Source organism: Lynx rufus, unplaced genomic scaffold (assembly GCF_022079265.1).
Source record: "Lynx rufus isolate CCGP_SWC_20201006 ecotype Redwood Valley unplaced genomic scaffold, mLynRuf1.p SCAF_6, whole genome shotgun sequence".
In the NCBI taxonomy this organism is placed as follows: domain Eukaryota; kingdom Metazoa; phylum Chordata; class Mammalia; order Carnivora; family Felidae; genus Lynx; species Lynx rufus.
Window position 1 is genome coordinate 95,460,268 of NW_025814878.1, and position 17,522 is coordinate 95,477,789.

Below are 17,522 nucleotides of genomic sequence, written 5' to 3' on the forward strand. Positions count from 1 at the left end.
TTCCCTACAGTACCTAGTAGAATACCTTGTAATTAGTTGTTGCTATTATCTGGTTTTGTCATTAAACTGACTGGGCCACAACTGTGTAATTTTTAAAACAAATAAAATTAGAGATAAAGAGTATCTCTGATAATTCTCTTAAGAAAAGGGTACCCCCAATAAAGAAATCCTTTGAGGTGAGGCAGCACAGAACAGAACTGGCAGAGAAGCTTTCACATTCAGATAATGACTCCTGCTTTGAGTAGTTTCTTAGTAACTTTGAGCCTTGGCTACCTTATACATAGTAGTAGAATAATCATACCTAGCTCACAGCATTAAGAGAACATCAGCAGATAATGAACATGAAATTGCTCTCTAGGTATGAAGAACATTCACTAACATTAGTGAATATTATGACCACTATGTGGCTGGCTACAAATCCACTTTGCATCTTCACTGCCTTCTTTCCTAACCTAGTCAATCAAGTAGAGTGTGGAAACATGGTCTTTTGTCTCTTTACCTCCTTAGATTTAAACTATTGGCTGTCTTACATCTAGAATTTAAAATGTGGCTAAAAAATCAAGATTATTGGAAATATCTGTTGATTAATATGACAAAATAATTCAAGAAAGTTAGGAAAATAGATTAAAAGTCATACATACTTTTGGTTCATCTCATTTAGGAAAAAAAAAAGACATGTCAAAAAATAAGGAAATTATCCAAAGAAAACAAAAGTTTACAAAGACATTTATTGCAAAATTAATTTACAACAATGGAAAATCATGACTTTCATAGCCAGCTCTATAAAACCACAAGTTATGTAACAGAGATACTTTAGCTCACCCCCAATATTTGGATTCAGTAGATTTGGTTCAACACCTAGAAATGTGCATTGAGCAACAATGGCTTAAGCAACAGTATGGGACAATTATTAAATGGACATTTTTAAAAAGATAATGTAGCACATGGAAAACCACTAATTGTAATTACTTACAGAATTTAAAAATCTGTATTCATTCAGAACAAAGCAATACGTGGATTTGAGATTTTATAAATCCTTCATTAAAAAAACAGCTAATAGGGGCGCCTGGGTGGCGCAGTCGGTTAAGCGTCCGACTTTAGCCAGGTCACGATCTCGCGGTCCGTGAGTTCGAGCCCTGCGTCGGGCTCTGGGCTGATGGCTCAGAGCCTGGAGCCTGCTTCCGATTCTGTGTCTCCCTCTCTCTCTGCCCCTCCGCCGTTCATGCTCTGTCTCTCTCTGTCCCAAAAATAAATAAACGTTGAAAAAAAAAAAAAACAGCTAATAGCAGTGGTTTCTGCCTTTCCCATAAAGACTTCTAATTAGTGTAGTGAGTAAATATTTACTGGGCTTTAGCAAAATAGGTTAGATTTGTCAGTAGATAAGAGGACAAAACACAATACAGATCATGCCATTAACCTCTGAAAGAACAAAGGGACAACTACAGCAACTGTTACCAGAAATTTAGAACCCAGAAATGTTGGCATCTTGACAATTTAGTGTGCAGATATTACAGTCACATGCATGTAAGACCACTGTGGCTCTCCCAGAACCATTCAAAAGATTAAGGAACTTTGACTTTAACGTTCACTGGTGTTGCTAGATTTTAATCCTTTTGCACCTTTACCTGCAATGTATTCTCTACACTGCAGTTAAGATGAATCCAGAAGTTTGGGGCACCTGGGTGGTTCAGCTGGTAAGCGTCAGACTCTCGATTTTGGCTCAGGTCATGATCTCGTGGTTTGTGAGTTTCGAGCCCTGCATTGTGCTCTGCGCTTACAGTGCCGAGCCCGTTTGGGATTCTGTCTTTCCCTCTCTCTCTGCTCCCCACCCACCCCCCTTTCTCTCAAAAATAAATAAATATGCTTAAAAACAAAAAAAAGGATGAATCAACAAGTTTGCTAATTTATAAAATAGTGAGTGTTTAGCAGTCTCCTACTACTTTGGATCCCAATCTCAGTAGTTAATCTCGGGCAATTTAAGTATTTAATAGATGAGTACTTTTTCCCCATGCCTCTTCATTTCCCTGGGAATCTGTGTCATGCTTATATGTCCCATTGAAGTGGGAATGGGTGGATGCTGGAATCATTACCAGGTTGAATAAAATCAGCTGTGACTTAGGAGATTCAAGCCAAAGTAGATCTTCTCTATTTTCAGGTAACCACCTCTAATTCTTACTTTATGGAGAGCAAACCTAGCCGTGAGTGGAGCACACTAATAGCTTTCTTCTCAGAACTGACAAAAAGGAACAATTTACTCTAGTAAGTTGTGATATCTAGAAACAGAAAACTCTTAGCCATGATCTGGCCAACACAACCAGAGCTAAGGGCAAAGTCCCACCAAAGGCACTATTTATGCCAGAGCTGGGATGCAGGAATTTGGATGGTATTAAAAACCTACTCTTTCATCCCATACCAGCAACCATGCTATACACAGTTGGTTCAGGAACTAACTTCTGATAACTATTGAAATGGTCAGACCAGAACATAATCTTAGGCCTTCCAGGGATCTTTTAAAAGAACTGAGCCACACCAAACTAACCTAAAAACAGCAATAAATATAAATGTACATAGATTTTTAAAAAAAACAAACTTATTTGGTACAAATGTTTTAGCAGTTCTACCATGCTTCTGATTTCATTTGGGCAGAGAATGTCCCTGCATTGTTTTGCAGAATATTAAACTCATATTTTGAGTATATGGATTTTTCTCCAATGAACTTCCGTTTCTCCCCTTATAGGCCTCTTCCCGTGCCAGAGCCGTTTTCGGCCCAACTCAGGTGAAATTTTAGTTCTGGAGGGGCACATGTTATTCCACCCAGGGTGGACTTGGTGTTGTAGCTCCAGCAATGGCCATTCTTAATTTGGGGCAAGTCCAAAGAACCAGACTGTTTCCTCAAGTGTTGGAGGGTCATAAGGATGTTGGAGGGTCATAAGGAGTCAAGTCCAGGTGACCAGTGTAACTCAGACCCCCAAGAACCCACAAGATCAGCCCTCAGGCAGTTCTGGATCATGCATCTTACACTGGCTCCCCTGAGTGGCAAACCAAATTGAACAATCATATTCATCTCCCACTGTCACCTTCTCCTATACCTCTTGTCCTTGGGCCCAGTGTTCCTTCCTGAGTTTGGGTCAGTACTTACCTGGCTTCTGAGTGATTGAAAACATCATGATTAACAGGACAATGCTGAATGTGTGCAGACAAGCCATCTCCAAGAGTAATATCATGCTGGTGCAATTTTGGAGGAGTGGGTTTTATCATGGAGGGAGTCAAGATGGAGGAGCCTGTTCACAGTTTTATACCAAAGATCACGTGGCACTTGTTGAAATCCTCCTAAACTAGTGCTTTACAGAAACTGGAGCAGATGGAAAGCATCACCATGAACACACTGAAGAAATCCCATGCCTGTGATTAACCTTACCTGTGCCTCACCCTTGCCTCTCACCTCACCTGTACCTCTCACCTCAGATCGGAAAGCTCTTTCACACATGGTACTCATTTGATCCCACAACAATTAAGGAACATCACGCTGGGATAACTGCCAAGTTATCCCATTACAGCAGAGAAAACACTACCTCTAGAAGGTTCCCACTTCGGCCATAAAGAAAGCCCTTCTCAGATTAGTCCTATTGTGCATCACCCGCCCCCCCCATTGCCCATCTAGGCTTTTCTGTATGTATCTTTTTATACATAACTTATTCTTCCAATTCTTAAATACTTAGATTCCTCATAATGTGCTACCCTCTTGCCTTCCTTACAAGCAGCCTTCCTGGTGCCACAGACATTAGTGAAACCTTCACCACAGAAATTTACTCATTCTCTCCCAAGGTCTCCATTGTCTAACCGAACCCAGTGCTGTCCAATAGAACATAACAAGGAAGCCACATACACAATTTAAAATTTTTCTGCTGGTGAAGATGTGGAGAAATGGGAACCCTCTTGCACTGTTGGTGGGAATGCAAACTGGTACAGCTACTCTGGAAAATGGTGTGGAGGTTCCTTAAAAAATTAAAAATAGAACTACCCTATGACCCAGCAATATCACTACAAGGAATTTATCCAAGGATACAGGAGTGCTGATTTATAGGGGCACATGTATCCCAATGTGTATAGCAGCGCTTTCAACAATAGCCAAACTATGGAAAGAGCCTAAATGTCCATCAACTGATAAATGGTTAAAGAAGATGTAGCTTATATATACAATGGAATGCTACTTGGCAACGAGAAAGAATGAAATCCTGCCATTTGCAGCAACGTGGATGGAACTGGAGGGTATTATGCTAAGTGAAATAAGTCAGTCAGAGAAAGAAGATATCATATGTTTTCACTCATATGTAGAACTTGAGAAACTTAACAGAAGACCATGGGGGAAGGAAAGGAGAAAAAATAGTTACAAAAGAGAGGGAGGGAGGCAAACCACAAGAGACTCTTAAATACAGAGAACACACTGAGGGTGGATGGGGGGTAGGGGAGAGGAGAAAATGGGTGATGGGCATTGAGGAGGGCACTTGTTGGGATGAGCACTGGGTGTTGTATGTAAGTGATGAATCACGGGAATCTACCCCTAAAATCAAGAGCACACTGTATACACTGTATGTTAGCTAACTTGATTATAAATTATATTTTAAAAAATAAAAAAAATAAAATATTTCTAGTAACTGCATTTTTAAATGTGGTAAAATGTACATACCTTTCACATTTTAACCATCTTTAAGTGTACAATTCAGAGGCATTAAGTATATTCACAATGCTGTGCAAATGTCACCACTCTCCATTTCCAGAACATTGTCATTATCCCAAACAGAAATTGCATACCCATTAAGCAATAATGCCTCAATACCTCCAGCCCCAGGTAACCTCTATTGTACTTTCTGCCTCTATGAATTTGCCTATTCTAAGTACCTCATATAAGAGGAATCAAACAATGTTTGTGCTTTTGTGACTGGCTTATTTCATCTATTTCACTGCCCAGGTTCATCTGTGTTGTAACATGTATTGAAATTTCATTCCTGGGGTGTCTTGGTGGCTCAGTCAATTAAATGTCTGATTCCCACACAGGTCATGATCTCACAGTTTGTGAGTTCCAGCTCTGCATTGATCTCTCTGCTGTCAGCACAGAGCCTGCTTTGAATCCTCTGTCTCCCTCTCTCTCTGCTCCTCCTCTGCTGGTGCTCTCTCTCTCTCTCTCTCTCTCTCAAAAATAAATAACTATTTTTAAAATATTAAAAAGAAAAAGATTGTTAAATTTTTTTTCATTCCTTATTAAGGCTGAATAATATTCATATATTCATACATATATTGTTTTGTTTATGGATTCATCTGTTGGTAGATATTTAGGTTTAACCAACTTTTAACTGTTATCAATAATGCTGTTATGAACAGTGGTGTACAAGTATCTGTTTGAAACCCTGTTTTGAATCCTTTGGGTATATACCAAAATTAGTGAAACTAACTCTAAACATATACTTTACTTAGACCAATATATCCAAAATAGGACCATTTCAACATGTAATCAGTAGAGAAAAATGAGATCTTTTATAATCTTCTATGAGGTCAAAATCCAGTTCAGATGATAAATTTTCACCAAAATTCATCTGTATTTAGATTTCCCAAAATTTATAGTTGAAAAGTAGATTTACATATCCATGTTGTTCCAGATATAGTTTAGGACATGCAAATTAATTAAAATTAAACAGAATTTAAAATTCAGTTCCTCAGTCACATTTCATTACCCTTCCATACTGAACTGGGCAGATCCAAACAATAGGGTAGAAACACTTCTCTCTGCCCCCTGCATCTGCTCCATCCAACCTTCTCAGCCTGCCTCCCACTCTTCCTCAGCATGTATTTTAGGTGGACAGATTCTGAGCTTTAATTTAAAATTTTTTAATGGTTATTTATTTTTGAGAGAGAGAGAGAGAGAGAATGACGGAGCGTGAGTGAGGGACGGGCAGAGAGAGAGGGAGACACAGAATCCGAAGCAGGCTCCAGGTCTGAGCTGTCAGCACAGAGCCTGACACAGGGCTTGAACTCATGAACCATGAGATCATGACCTGAGCTGAAGTCAGACGCTCAACTGACTGAGCCACCCAGGCACCCCCTGAGCATTAACTCAAGAAATATTTATTGAGCACTGACAATGTGCTAAGCATTGTGCTAACCACAGGACATGGTAAGAAATAAAACCATGTCTGCACAGAGCCCAAAACAGGTGGGGCCAACAGATAAAAAACAAATCATTTCCCAAATAAATATATGTTATAAATTGTTATAAGCCCTATGAGGAAAAAATGGTTCCATGACAGTACAGGCAGATATCAAAGAGATAATCACACAAATAACAATATATTACAAATTTTGATAAGTGCACTGGCCAAAAAGATCTGATGAGAGTTATAACAGTGGGCTTTATTTAGAAGGGGAACTTCTCAGAGGAAGCAACTTGAAGCTGAGATGGAAGAACAGATGAGCTAGGGAAAGGGGTATAGACAGGGGACAGGGTAGTGAGGTGACCAGGCAGAGGGGACAGCATGTGTAAAAGGCCAGGGTAAGAAAAAGTCTCATCTCTGAGAAACAAGGAGATGAAGAGTATGGTACAAGTACAGACAGTGGTCTCCCAGGAGGATGGGCAGGTAAGCAGGACCCAGTTCATGCAGGGCTTCACATCATGGTAAGGATTTGGGATTTAGTACCAAGTGCAATGGGAACACTATTAAAGAGTGCTTAATGATATTGGGTTGGCTTTTTTTTTTTTTTTTTAAGGCCATTCTGGCTGCTTGGTGAAGAAAGTCCTGACTCTTCAACTTGGAGCCTAAAGGGGCCTCCTTTCCTTCTGCATTTTGACCTACACTGCTTGGTAAAAACTCATCCATAACTCTTGCCTTGTATTTAGCTATTGTCACTTTATGTGCTGCCTTCCTTTACTGTTATTCATACACTGGACTCAATAATACGCTTAAGCCAACTGTGATCCTTTCCAGCAGGCAGGAAGAGCTTCTCACTCATCTTTGTGTACCCACAGCATGCAGCAAGGAGCAGATATACTCAGCCAATCTTTTAAATCAGATTGAGTTAAAAGTCTGATCATAGTTTGCTACTTTCTACCCACAAAAAGCATTCTGTGACCTAATTAACTCTGTCTTTGATCCAACTTTTCTGTACTCTGCTTGTCACAAAGACTGAAGTCCCTGAACAAGACCTGGGCAGCCTTCCAGCATCCCCACTGGCAATACTTAATTACAAAAAGGAGTTTTGTTTCAGGTCAAGCTAGGGTTGCAAAAAGCATCGGCCCATATGTGACCCCGGTATTTCAGAACTTCAAGGAACTCTCCTTCCAGAACCCTTCAAAGTTCATAGAAAACTATGCACTTACCAGAGTTCTCAAGAAACACAAACCCATCTCCAAGAGGTGTTTGCACTTGGCTAGATGCACCATCTTTAGCTAAGGACTCTCAAAGCGTTGGATTCCTTCCACCTTACACTTATTGTGGATTGAAACTTCATAACCTGGGGGAAGGAAATGTGGACAGGGACCAAACTCTAATTTACAAACTTGTGATCTTGGCCGGATTAATCTCTGAGCCTGTTCTGACATCTGAAAAGAGTGATAATACCTATTCCTACAGACTGGTTAGCAGAATTAAAAAGAGAAGTGAAAATATCTAGCCAGCAGTTTGCGATCAAACTGCTTTCTGTGCCTTTAAGTGTTTCAGGGGTGGGGGTGGGGGGCAGTGAGGGAGTGACCTTTGCCGCCAATAGAAAAGCCACTAGGTTTCCTCTTTTCCTTCCCGGTGAATACGACGTTATGGAAGATAAATCAGACGGCGGTGGAGGGAGCGCATTTATGAAATAATTCAAGAGAAATATTTTCAATATCTCAATTTATGAGGATACAACAATTAAATACAATTTTAACCTCGACAGAAGCAGCCTTTTGTTATACCTCTCTCACGGCAGAGGACACACGTTAACGAAGTCTATACAGCACAAGGCTAATTCACAGATTATTAAAAAATGACCAAAAGATGAGTAACGATTTAAAGCTTCTCTCTAGAGGCTTTTCCCAGCACCAGCCTTGGGCTGAGCTGCCCACACATTTTTTTTTTTTTTTTTTTTTTTGCTGCCTCATCTCCCCCTTTTATCCCGCCCACGTAGCTGCACCCAGTCGCGCGTCTCAGGACTGAGAATGTAATACGCGCCCATCTGGAAGCTCTGGGCTGGATGTGAGGGGCGTGGGGACCCCTGGAGTCAAAGCCACTTTCCATTCTTCTCCCAAGGCCCGGGCCACCCTCCGATCTCTCCGATCTCGGCAGTCCGGACCGCACGACTCTCCGCTCCTTCGCTCAGCGCCTCCCCCACCCTAAGTCCCCGGCCGGGTCAGTGCTGGGACGAGGCCGGTCAATGCCCGGGAATAACCCAGCCCGGGCGCGAGCTCGGGGCGGGGCAGGGGCGAGCGCGCGCCTGGCGAGGCCCCGCCCTATCGCCAGATGCGGCGCCGTTGGTGCGCGGTGATTGGCGGGTGCGGCCGCGGGATGAATGGGGTGACCGCGGTGGGGGAGCGGGGCGGGGACGCGGAGAGCGCCGGGCGGGGGAGAGCGGACGAGGGGCGCGCGCCGAAGGCGGCACCGCCCTTGTGCCGCGGGCGGCTAACGGTCCCCAAAGCGTGTGAGTGGAGGAGGGGACCCGCTGGGCGGGTTCTGGTCCCCGGGCTGGGCCTGCGAGTGGGGGCTCGGGAGCGATGGGGGCCCTAGAGGAGCTGCGGTTCTGACTAGGAGGGTGGGGGTGGGGAAAGGAGAAGCCGCGCCTGCTGCTCAGGCCACTGGCAAAGGGCGTCCCCGCCCCTGAGAATCCCTCCCGGGTGCTCGAAGCACCTTGTGCAAAAGAGGGCCTCGCTCACCGGAGTAAGAGCTATGATTGGAATCCATGTCTGGACATCCCTGTCTGGACACGCAGCTTTTTTCCATTCCTACACCGGTACCCTTTTTTGACTTCATATTTTACATTCGGTCACTCAACAAGTATCTATTGTGTGCATACTTTATGCTTGGCACACCCCAGTAGGCAAGGTAGACTTGTTTCGCACATCCTGAAGTTTAAAGGCTAATTAGTAAGGTAGTGATAAAAATAACCAGAACAATTACGGATTGTGCAAAGTGCTAAGAACTAAGTATTGACTAGTGGCCAAGAAAGCCGAAATGAAAAGAGGTGACTCCTTTCACCCGGGGTAATAGGAAAGACCTATCTGAAAAGGCGACTTCTAAGTCGAGCAGTTTTAAGGAGAGAGCGTAGCCTTCCCAAAGGCCTTGCTGCTTCACTCCCTTTTTCTCATCTTCTGCAACATCTGAATTTTCATGGCACTTTTTCTGCACTTCTTAAGATACATCACTTTTCACCAAGTATTGTGGTTTCGTTATCTCAATTCCTGGCACATACCAGGTCCCCAAAGAATATTCAGTAAATATATACTCAGCATCCACTGATTCCAGATATGCTGTGAGGTGAGGTGCCCAAAGTAATTTAAAAAGTGGACTGAGCATTCATAACTGCTTCCTGAATATTAATTTTGTATTTTTATACCTGTCCTGTACATCCACCGTGGCACCCTTTATCCTTGGCCTTTGGGATTTTTCTTGATTACTTAACCACAAATTTACCAGGCTTTCACACTTTCAGAGCTTAATTGGCTCATCCAATAAACTAATTAGGCCTATCTATTAGTGAATGAAAGTACAGTGGATCATTCTTCTTATAGAATGTGTTTGTTTTTCTGTTTGTGTTTTATTAGTAACCTGCAATGCCTTAACTCAAAGTAATAAATGAAAATTTAAAGCACTTGACTAGCCCCCTGCATTCAGAAGTGTTTACTGACGTTGGGCTGGGAATGTAGGTCCCTTCACCGTAAGCCCTCTTCTTTGGCGCAATCAGTACCTTGATTTGTTTCCAAAGTGGCCTGCCTTGATCTCTACCTCCTTCTACTGCAATTTGGCAACCTATTGCCATATGTGTAAATGTTTTTCTGAGATAGGAGAAAAACCATATTGGGAAAGGCAAATTTCTTGTAACTAAAATATTGACATAGTTATCAAAATACTAGCCATTCCTTGACTGTTCTGACATGTAAACTTTACTGCAATTATTCTCTGACTCTGTTTTAAAAAGTAAAACTATTGATTTTCTTTGCATCAGTTATCTATTGCTTTGTAACAAATTATCCCAAAACAGTGGCTTAAAACAACATTCTTTTCTCTCAAAGTTTCTGTAGGTGAAGAATTTGGGCATTGCTTACTTAGCTGGGTTTTATGTTTCAGGGTTTCTCACAGACTGCAGTCAAGATCTCCACTGGGCCTGTAGTCATCTTAAGGCTTTGATGAGGAGGCACTTCCAAGTTCACTCATGTGGTCATTGGCAGGATTCAGTTCCTTGTGTGCTGTCATACTGAGGACCTCTGTTCCTAGCCAGAAGCCATACTTAGTTTCTTGTCCTGTGAGCATCTCCAATGTGGCACCTTGCTTCACCAAAGTATGCAATCCAGGAGCACCTGGGTGGCTCAGTCAGTCAAGTGTCTACCTTCGTCTCAGGTCACCATCTCATGGTTGGTGGGTTTGAGCCCAAGGTGGGGCTCTGTGCTGACAGATCAGAGCCTGGAGTTTGCTTCAGATTCTGTCTCTCCCTCTCTCTCTGCCCCTTTCCCGCTCATGCTCACGTGTTCTCTCTCTCAAAAATAAATAAACATTTTTTTTTAAGTATGTAATCCAAAAAACTAGATAGAGAATGCCAGTAAGATAGCAGTCAATTCTTTTCTAACCTAATCTTGAAAGGCCATTCCATCATTTTTGCCATGTTCTTTCTGTCTGTTAGGAGCAAGTAAGTCACTAGGTCCAGTCCATGGGCATGAAGATCAGATGCCAAAGATCTTTGGGAGCACTTTCAGAAGTTGCTAATCATATTATCAGAGCACATTAAACTGATGATAGAAACTTGGGGCTCCAAAAGTCTTTCCTGTGTAATGTGAAACATCTTACCATGTCTCATTTGCTGTTTTTATTATCAAGAATGCAAATGGTCTTTTGAGAATCTAGTTTAGTAAACATTTACTGAATGCCTGCTAAATATCTGGCATAGCACAAAACTAGAGGAACAAAGATGACACATGACACATTTTCTCACCTTGAGCTGGGGAAGAGAAGTATAAGCAAATAATCGTAATGTTAATATTATAAGTCATCAAAAGAAAAAAAAGGCCTGCATAGAGTGCACTGATTATGGGGAGAATCGGAAAGAAACATTCTGTTCCAGGTCACATTCAAGGAAGTAGAAAGAATAGGAGAGGTGGAGAAATGAAAATGGTAAAAAATGAAAAGATTACATATACTTTAAGAACTATGTAGAAGTTGGGGCACCTGGGTGGCTCAGTTAGGTGAGGGTCTGGCTCTTGGTTTTGGTTCAGGCCATGATCTCGTGGTTTCATGAGGTTGAGCCCTGCATCAGGCTCTGTGCTGGCAGCTCAGAGCCTGCTTGGGATTCTCTCTCTCCCTCTCTCTCTGCCCCTCCCTCATTCACCCTGTCTCTGTCTCTCTCAAAATAAATAAATAAACTTTAAAAAAAAAGTTTAAGACTATGTAGAAGTTAATCTTACTGATCAGCAAAATGCAGAAGTAATGACATACTATCGTACCTTTTATTTCTAGACCTTAAATAGCTTAAAATTGCCTCAATGTTATGCATAGAGGGTATCTGACAGCTTTTTCAGTTTTATGCCTGAGTTTTATTCTATTGAGACACATCTGATAGATGCATATAGGGTATCTGACAGCTTTTTAAGTTTTATGCCTAAGTTTTATTCTATTGAGATACATCTGATAGAGTGCAGTGTGTCATTTAATCACTTGGATTAGAAGACAATCCTGCATGCTATTTAGCTGAAAGAGAATTGACTTAGTGAACCTAACATTAGGACATTCACATAAATTTGAAAAACAAAAATGTGCTTCACAATCAGATGCCAAGCAATAGTTTGCAAAAATAACTGAAGTGCAACACACACTTGTAAAATTTCATAACTTCACACACTTGCCACATTCACTCTTGGCAAACCGTGAATTTAAGATTGCAAAAAGAAATTGTACTACCGGTTTTGTGACATGTAAGAGCATGTCTAATATTGCAGGTGCACACAAGCCAGGTCTTTTATAGCGCATATAACTAAAATATAACATGACCTAATTATGGAGAACTTGTTTCATAAATGATAGAAAAAGGCAAAGCATATGACTAATTATTGGAGAACTTGTTTCATAAATGATAGAAAAGAGCAAAGCATATTCCATTCTATATCACCAGCACCAAAATCATATAGTGCACTTTCAGAACACACTGCTTTACCAGAACACTCTGCTTTACTAGACATACTCCTTAACAACAGACACCATATGGCTATTCTTTGCCAGCTGCACATAGTTTTTGGCTAGAAGTTTGGTTATTGTCTGGTTTTGGCTACTCCCTAAAAATCTTTAGCTCTTTAATATGTTATAGAATTTTAAAAAATCGATTATGAAAGTTATCTGTTGATAGCCAGCAAAGTAAAAGACATATTGAGAATCTGTCCTGGTTTAAAATCTTTAACACAGTTAAGCCTTTGAAAAAGTTGAGAACTGAAACTTGAATTCAATCTTAATAATAAAAATAAATCTATAGTATGTCAGATAGTGATAAGTGCTTAAGGAGACAAATTAAGCAGAGTGAAAGAGTTCCAGAAAATGGGAGGCAGGGAGGGAGATGTTGCAAATTTAGAGAGTTTAAGGAGAATTCTCTAAAATGACATTTATAGAGATCAGAATGAAGCAAGAATATAAGCCTTGGAGATTTCTGGGTGACATTATTCTAGGCATGGCAGAAGAGTATGTGTAAAGGCCCTGAGGCCCGGAGGCTATTGTGGATGAAGACAAAGTAGCATTAGGTCAGAGAAATGGCCTGGTGCTAAGACATGAAGGACCTGATAAGCCATTGTAGGGGTTTTGATTTGTACTCTTACTGAGAGGAAAGGTTGATTGATGGTAAGTAGACAAGTAACATGATTTGGCTTTGGTTTAAGAGGATCCCTCAGGCTGCCGGGTTGAAAATAGACTGTAGGAGGCAAAACCACAAGTAGAGGTCCAAGCTATTGCAAAATTCAGGGCATCAGTGTATAGTGACTCAAACCAGTGGTTGTGGTAAACATGGTGAAAAGTAGTAAGATTCTGGATATATTTTGAAAACCGAGTAGACAGAATTTTGCCGATGCGTGGACGTAGGATGTGAGAGAAAGAGAGGAGCTAAACAGAATGCTAAGGTGTTTGGCTTGAGAAAACGAATGAATGGAATTGTCATTTATAAAGGAGGGATAGACCATGGATTTGAGGAAAAAATCAAGGGTTCATTTTTTATTATTTTCAGTTTGAGATGCCTTTTAGACACCCAAGAGGAGAAGTCATTAATAGGCAGTTTTGTATGTAGGTCTAGAATTCAGGGAAAAATACATTTGGGACAAACACATTTGGGAGTCAGCAGAGTATAGATAAAATCCAAAGCCATGAAAGAGGTGATAATAACACCTAGGAAGTAAATGTATATAGAGAGGACTGAGGATGCAGACTCCTTTTGTTGTCCACTCACTCCTGGATAGAGTACTAAAGAGTATAAAAAGAAGGGGAGAAGAAAGCTAGAGAATCCAGAAATAGTTCAAACTGTTCATTGACTCAACAGATATTTATGGACATACACTGTTTGCCAGAGGTTCTACTAGCCATTGGGAAAACAATATGGTAGACCAGGCCTGGACAGTGCCTTCAAGTAGTTCACATCTGTCAAGATGAACATGCAAGGACAGGAATAGAGATAAACCCCAGTACAGTGAAGACGAGTAGCAGCAAGGTAACAATGGAAGTCTAGAAATTACTCCTTGTTCTGGGGAGGAAAGGAAACTGCCTTTAGTCTCTATCTGCTTCCCACAAAGACAAGCCAGGCCAATGGGAACCCAAGATAACAGAAAATACAAATTAGAAGATAAGAAAAAAAGTAAGATCATAAAGAATAGGGAGGAATAAACAGTAGGAGCCATCAGAGACTTCATAGTGATGTCCTTAACATAAACTAGCTTATACTTGGCCAATATTTTAGTCAACTGTCAAACATCCAAAGGCAAACATTACTCAAAAGTCAGATATTATGTTATACAAATATCCCCTAAGCGATATAGTATTTCATCCTTACATGAAACACGTCTCATTCATCAGAACTGCATTCTAATGAAACTTTCAATTGTATTTCTTAATTCAACTACAGATGCTATAATAACAGAACGTACTTTCCAGGATGTTAAATACTTTCTTTCTCAAGAGCAATATTGAAGTGACTTTCCCAGATGCTTGGAAGTGTGTGGTTGCAGGAGGTTTCAAACTGTTGATGAAAACTAAGAGCAGAAACTCTGCTACCAGAATTTAAAAATAAAGAAAAGCAGGAGGAGGAAGATTAAAAGGAATAAAATAATTCAGTAATCACTTCTTGGGGGGCTATCATATGGACATTGTAAAGGAAAAGGCAAGAGCTACAGGTTTTCTTGTTTGTTTTTTTACTGCACCCTACGTGGGCTTACTTTGGATATGTTGGTTATAAGGACTGGGATGGCTCCAGCAGTGTCTAGAACCTGGTTGGCCAAGAATCTGATTCTGACTCTAACTAAAATACCTTTCTTGAATGCTGGCATTGAATCCTAGGCATTCTTTTGATTTATTTTGAAAAAAAAAATACCCATAGTTAAGTTGGGGATTCATTTCAGTTCTACTGCTTTCCTTGAAGCTTCATCCATGAATGTGATGGTGCTGCAATCTACAGTAATTCGTACTGTGGTCATGGTAGTTTACACTGTAGGGTATAAGATGAGGTGTGGTTGTGGGGGGGGGGTGGAAACTCTCCTTAAATCATATATGTATCCAGAACCCTAAGTCTCTGGCTGGAGGAAGAAAGAGAACATGACTTCACTCATTTAGGATTAAGAGGAATCAATAGTCGTGGGACATGACTATGGGGGGGGGAGGGTTGGAATTCTAGAACAGAAAATGGAAGCACCAGGGGGATGATGGTGAGGATGAGAGGGAGTAAGAATTCACTCATTCACTCACTCAAAACATATTTATTAAGCTTATATACCAGGGACTGTACTAAGATCAGCAGATAAACAATGAGCAAAATTCAACATGTTTCCCCTTCTAATGGAATTTACAACCTAAAGCAGTGATCTTTAAAGTGGGGGTACAAGCATCCCATGGATTGAGCAAGATGGTAGTCAGAAAGCAACATGCATAAAATAGTATCACTTTATATTTACCTTTACCTTAAAATAAGAAAAAAAGTTTAATATTTCATGTATGACTTGACAGTTACATGAGTCCATAATTTAAAAATAAACACAAATATTTTGGTAGTATAGGCTTAAAATACTTTATTGATAAGTGAGCACAATAAAAGCAACTGTAGTGTAAAACTTGAGAATTTTGGAATACTAAGTTAAATTTGAAACTTTTAAAACCTGGAAAGACAGGACTTGGATAGGGTAATAGAGAGCTGAACAAGTTCTGGCCTTGGGCTGATAGCAGAAGTGACGAACAGGGGTGCCTGCGTGGCTCAGTCAGTTGAGCATCAGACTTTGGTTCATGTCATGATCTCATGGTTGGTGAGTGTGAGCCCCAAGACAGGCTCTGCTCTTTACTGACAGCTCAGAGCCTGCAGCCTACTTTGGATTCTGTGTCTCCCTCTCTCTCTGCCTCTTCCCCATCTAGTGCTCTCTTTTTCAAATAAATAAACATTTACTGACAGCTCAGAGCCTGGAGCCTGCTTCGGATTCTGTGTCTCCATCTCTCTCTCTGCCCCTCCCCTTCTCATGCTCTGTCTCTCCTGTCAAAAATAAATAAACATTAAAAAAATAAATAAATAAATATTTAAAAACAAAAAGAAAAAGAGTGAAGAACAGAGGAAATTCCTTCACTAAACTCTGAGGCTTTTCACAGGTCCTTTATCAGAAATCTCTTAATCTGTGTATCTTGGTTTCCACTGTAGCATTTACCACTGCACAGTAGTTGTTTCCTGACTGTATCACTTTACAGGCACCAGGGGTCCGTGAAGTTTTTTATTCCTAAAACCTAGGGTTGTATCTAACAAACTGAAACCATTCAGTGTTTATGGAGTTGAATGACAATTGACTATCAAAAATCTCAATTATTTGTGTATGTTTAAATTACCTAATTTGTATACAGTTTGTACACCTGTATTCTTAGTGCAATGGCCCAGTGCCTGGAACAACACAGCTGGCACAGGATAAACATTACATTGTAATTATGTAAAAGAATAAATTTGCCTACATTAACTGGTTGACGATGTTGAGACAATGGGCATGGATTAATAAGAGGGCACAAAGAGAGAGACATAATTTCTGGGGCTTGATATGGGGAAAGTGTGGGATATTAGGATGATGAAGGCCCAAAGTTATCCAATATCAATGAAAAACAGCAAGGATCTTCTATTCGTGCCTTGACCACAACACACTGTCTTAAAAGTAGTTACATTTGTCTAGCTGAAAAAGGCGTTGCTTACTTCACTTTTCCTCCTTTTAAACGCCTTTGGAATAATCTCTGGAGCAGACATAAAGTTGGCAGTGACCTCTAAGAAAAAGTATGAATCCTTAATAAAAATCACATTAAGTCTATCATAAGGGAGTGAAGCTGTAACATCAATTTTGAGTGCTTTTCGCTGTTGCCTTATCTTGTTCAACAGCAGACTTTCGCTCCAGTGGTCTCCCGTATGCATTTAACCCTTTCAGCTAAAACCGAGGAGAACTGATCCCTTTCCACAGTTGTAAAGGAGATGGCTCCGAGAGTGGGCTTCTGCGGTCCAAAACGCGGCAACTCAACCTTGCCCTGCCTGGCTTGGAGAGATTTAGAGTTCAGGGCATCAGGAACTTCACGGCAGCTATTGCGCAGGCTCTGCGTTCCGCGCAGCCTTGTTAGGAAGAAAAGGGATAAAACTGCCAGGACACATGTGAACCCGAGGGCACCAACCCCGGCCTTGGCTCCCCACTGCAACGGGTTCTGGAATTTACAATCACGAAAGTTCTATTGTCTCGCTATTGGCTCCAGGGCCGCATGACATCATAGCGCTTGATTCATCCCTCGGGCCCCGATTGGCTGGCCGCGCCATTGTGACGTCACGGTCAGCCCACGTTCTGATTGTAGATACCCGGCGCCTTCCTCTTCCCATCGCCGCGGTTCCTCGCTACCGGTGCCTCCCTCCCACATCTTCCTTCGCTCCGCTGGTCGCGGGCGCTCTTGGCCGCCGCCCCGCCTCTCAAAGCTACCGCTGCCCTCTCGGACTACGAGGTAAGCCGTCAGCTCCTGGAAACTTCGCCTGGGGCCGCCGCTCGGCCATGACACCGGCGCGAGCGCGCGGCCGGGACGCGACGGCTGCGAACCGCTGTTAGGACCAGACCCAGTGCCGAG

The 17,522-nt window shown here is 41.5% G+C and overlaps 1 protein-coding gene across 2 annotated transcripts in view; it reads left to right on the forward strand.

Moving 5' to 3' along the window:
• The first annotated feature begins 17,273 nt into the window (after nt 1–17,273).
• ELOVL5 (ELOVL fatty acid elongase 5) overlaps nt 17,274–17,522 on the forward strand; it is a 76,034-nt gene continuing 75,785 nt past the window's right edge. The window contains exon 1 of one of the 2 annotated variants that reach the window (XM_047103331.1): nt 17,274–17,402. The gene's annotated coding sequence lies outside the window, so the exon portion shown is untranslated. The remainder of the gene's footprint in view (nt 17,403–17,522) is intronic. The other variant, XM_047103330.1, reaches the window with a different exon arrangement.